The following is a 4742-nucleotide window of genomic DNA, read 5'->3' on the forward strand; positions in this document are numbered from 1 at the left end:
TAAATGTTTTCTCTCTCTCTCTTTTCCTCCCAATTTTCCGGCTAATTTCTCCGCACTGTAGATTAATTTAGCATGAATAAGTTAAGATCTACCTAGTGGGAGTCCTAAGTTTTATAATTTTTGTGTATTTATCAAGTTAACTTTTTCCTTAAAATTAAATATAATAATAAAAACAATAAAATTTCTTCAATGGATGGATGTATAATAATTGCAGATTGTCGAAATCTTAGGTATTTTTTAAGAATAGTTTATCATTGAGGTTATATATAAATAGATTTTCTTTAAGGAAGGTATTACGTTCTCGAAATCATATGCTTTTTTATTTTTTTATATATTATTTTCTACGAAATTTCAGAAGATATAAAAGTTCGAGAAAATTATGCCATACCAAGTTAGTGAAATGTTATTTTACATGCATCGCAAGACAGCACCTGAAAAGATGATTGAAGGAATTGCATAATAAAAATAGTAAAATATATTCTGTTCAAAAATATCTCTTTATTTATTCTTCTCTGCTCTGGTCCATCTGGTCGGATTCGCATTTGCAGATGTCAAGTACGCTGGATGCAATTCGACGCGATCGATATGAATAAACACCACTCTCGAAAAGCGACGCCTCACCTCATGTGCACGCATCAGCCCATTTACGCATTAATCTTTTTGCTCAAAAAATTTTTTACCATGCAACTAATAATAATAATAAATTAATGAATATATTAAGAGTAACAAAATTAATTTTTAAACAGGCCGAAGCACAAACATTCGGAGTGATCGGAAGCGCAAAAGAGAAGTATGACGACAATTACTCCTCAGTTACCGATTTTAAATTCTCTTGAACACGCTTATTATATGGACATGTAAATTTTTACATAAAAATCCAAAAGACTTAATCGACTTCTTCTCGCATCAGCTACCCATTGATGAGGATAATGCAAGATATATCGATCAAATTTCAAAATTATTTGTCAAATTAGAAGTAAGTGATGTGAGTAGAGTGATTTATGAATAGACGAAAGAAAAAAATAAGCTCTTCTTAACAGTATATCATAGATTTAGTTACAAACATGTTTTTTTGACAATCGGATAAATAATCTCGTCAAAATTTATGCACGGTCAGCGAATGAACTGTCCAAAAAATGTTTAAAGGAATGTGTTATTCGAAAAGCAACTTCATAAATAAAAACCATGAAAAATTTCAAATCTTTGCACTCGTGGATCGAGAACTGATATTTTCGAATAAGTGAGAAAAATAAAGAAAACATCATTGGAACACACATGCATAGTTGACTTTTCGCAACAATTAGCCATTTATTGTAACAGTAATTAGCGATTGCGCCATGTCATTCAACGAATCGATTTACAACAGTGATCGATGGCGTCGATTATGAGAAAAATAATTCTCTTACCGAAATAATTTCTTACAAATTTTGAATTCAATCCTTTTACACAACAGCATATCATGCGCTATGCTAATTATACAAAACGCCATCGTCTTCATAACATTTTTGAATATAATGAAGATTTCTATTCAAGAAATTCGACTTTGCTACTCTTTTCTATTGTTTTGGCAATTATAAAAAAAAATTTGTAACAAATTATATATTCAACGTAGTATATGATAAAATTAATTTCAATAAAAAAATAAAACAATCTCAAATTCAATATTAAAAAAAAAAAAATTACTCAATAAAACTATTATAATTAAATGTAACAATATTTTGTATGTCGCAAGCCAAGACGATAATTAAGATCAATTATAAATATCAAGTTGATAAAATATCGCTCGAATAGATAACTTTTTCAAGTTGCGGCGCTGACTTCTATGACATTCCGAAAAATCGAATTGAATTCCAAGCAATTTACTAAGAATAAAAAAAGTATAAAACCCCCTCAAATTTTCATATAAATTCTATACTTGGAGATCAATGCAAAATCCGGATTTCTGTCGAGCGATCCAACGTCATATCTGCGCCCATGGAAAGCAGATAATGACTGTGTCATTGCCCGAAAGAAAAGCATAAATTATGAATATAGTGGATTTTTGATATCTTGAATTAGTTATCTAATACGAGATCGCAGGCAACGAGAAACGCAAATAAAACAACAAAAATAAAAACAAAAAAAAACACGTTCGTTACTTGGCATCGCGACGTGGGGTCCCCCTTTTTTTACGAACGAAGCTCGAAGCGCCAAGAAAGAAATGGAAGTAACACGAGAGGAGACAATTATGACGAATCGACATGTTCTACTTTTGCTGCTGCTGATACCGTCGTTTCCTCCGCTGCTGCTGTTGCATTCTCGTTCTCGTAATCCTTCGGGAATGCCTTTATCCGAGGAAGTGTCGGCTCGAACGCGACATTTTTGATTAGTTTAAGTCTCCCTCCCCTAGACCTGGTGTAGGGCGCCAGATGATGGCCCAGCTTCTTCTGATGCTGTCGCATGTTGTCCGCTCTGCTGAAACGCCGTCCACAGGTCCCGCAGACGAACTGCCTCTCCATCCCGCACTCGTAGCGCTGATGCCTGTCCAGGCAGTACTTGACCGAATAACGGCAATTGCAGCGTGAGCAACAATACCAGAGAATCGATCCTGAAACACCGTGTGAAGGCCCTCGCCACTATATACACGCGAGCATACAGAAAAAAATGCGCCCCGGATCTTACATCGCGTTGTGGCATGTGAGAGCGAATCAAGAATTGATCGCGATCGGTCCCGTCAAGTCTTGTCGTCGTTTGAAATCGCGAAGATTAGAAATTGTATCGACGAGAATGGACCGAAAAAATTGAAATATATCTCTTTACGTCATTGCTGATATATATAAATGTGAGAATAAATCTTTCCCTGATGATTAATTAGTTGCAGTCGTCACTTGTGCAATGCATTGCATCGCTGGTAATAATCGCTGCGCAGCAATCATTAACAGAGTAACAATAATTGCAACAAATTCGTAGTTTAGTCGTGATTTGCGTCATAATTATTACGTAGACATCAAATGTCAAGATTTCAAGAATATTTCGTAAATAGGAGCGGCTTATATTTATAAAAGTTGTAATTTCAACGTGAAGACAATCATCAAGAACAAAAAAAAACATGTTTTAAACGGTATCATCTCACATTTGTAAATTTCTATTTAAAACGAACTTTGATATTATGCGAGGGCTTGAAAGAGAACTTTGATAGAACGAGGACAATGTTAAATCTAGTCTTGCGTGTAATCAAGTAGAATCGACGATTATGATTCCTATATTACGTTTCTATCAACTGTTATTTCTATGTGTTATGATCACACAACAATAATGAACATAAAGTTACTTGAACATTATGCATTGATCTCAAAAGAGACATATTTCTTGAATCTTGTGATAAGAACGATTCAATGAAAAATTACATCTCGTAAAAAAATCGTTCCGTAATGTTTAAATAAAACAAAGCAATTTTTTGTGAACATGCCTGTAAAATTTGTGAAAATTAAAGTAGACTTAAAATCCCTGCGAGTCCCGCAACGAGTTTACAATCCATTTAAAATTCACAACTTATATATAGGAAAATTATTCAAATTTTCAATAAAAATAAACTTACAAAAAGTCATTTTCCTCGAAAATTTAAATCACATTTTCCTCAAGTCATTTCACAAAAAAATTACATTAGTATCGCTCGCGTCTTATCCAATGCAAATTTCGTTAATACGCAATTTCTCTATTCAGATTATTATCAAAGCTGGTAATTATATAAATAGAATTTCTCGAAAAAAACTTTGCAATTAAAATTATACTGACGTAATCATTCAGTATCCGCGAAGAGCGGCACAATTAGTACGCAAATTTTATCACTTGCGTCGCTGTTCGCAAAATAGCCGAATGCTTGCACAAAAAAATCAATATATACCGCGAAAAGTCGATATAGAGATACTTGAAGCAGCTTTAACAAAAATCTGAAAATCAAATTCGTTAAATCAATCGTCAAACAAAATTTTGCGAGAATCGAAAAACAACCGTATTACAATGCATATTATTCAATGAATTATTCACCGATTCCGTGAAACGTGGCGATTAAGGCTTCCTATAACGCATTGACGAACTTCATCAAAATTCTCCCCACCGATCGCGAGCGATGCAAGGACAGTCGAGAGATCGTTCGCAATCTGGCGCCTAAGAATCCGATCGATCCAGGAATGAAACTTGCAACGATCTCGACGAGTAATTTTGTCTGCACAAAGAGCTAAGGAAAAATTCTTCCCCTTTTCATAAAAACGTTCTCCCGTTGATCACATTACTCGAACTCGAACATACTCGACCATCCACGCATTCAGAGATTCGTACAAGATACTATCCCGAACTGCCTCGAAAATCACGCACACAGAGACAAAGGAATCCAATTTTTTAATGCAGCATTGTTGAAAAGCTGAAAATTTGAAAAAAATGGAAAAGGAATGAGAAGGAAAAGGAAGAGAACATCGGATGTCATCGATTTGTCTTCGTTCGACGATCATTGCGCAACTTTTTCGTAAAAGTAACGCAATCTTCGCGAATCTAACGTGAATCGAATTAACTCTCCAATGAAATGCACCGAATCGATAAGAATTGTGAAAACAACTTTTTCAAAATTTACTGATTGGCAAGCGCATTGTTGCAAACCTCATCGCTTGTCAGTACGTAGATCATGAAAAATTGTTTCAGACATTTTATCTTGAATGTATATATGAAAGAATGTACTGTAATTAAACGTAATTTAAAAATGCTATATA

At 34.2% G+C, this 4742-nt stretch overlaps 1 protein-coding gene across 49 annotated transcripts in view; it reads right to left on the minus strand.

Annotated features, from left to right (window-relative positions):
• The window catches only part of LOC115234691 (longitudinals lacking protein-like), a 272992-nt gene that overhangs the window by 248034 nt on the left and 20216 nt on the right, over positions 1–4742 (minus strand). The window lies entirely within an intron of this gene.

This window comes from Formica exsecta, unplaced genomic scaffold, assembly GCF_003651465.1.
Source record: "Formica exsecta isolate Colony F162 unplaced genomic scaffold, ASM365146v1 scaffold201, whole genome shotgun sequence".
Lineage (NCBI taxonomy): Eukaryota > Metazoa > Arthropoda > Insecta > Hymenoptera > Formicidae > Formica > Formica exsecta.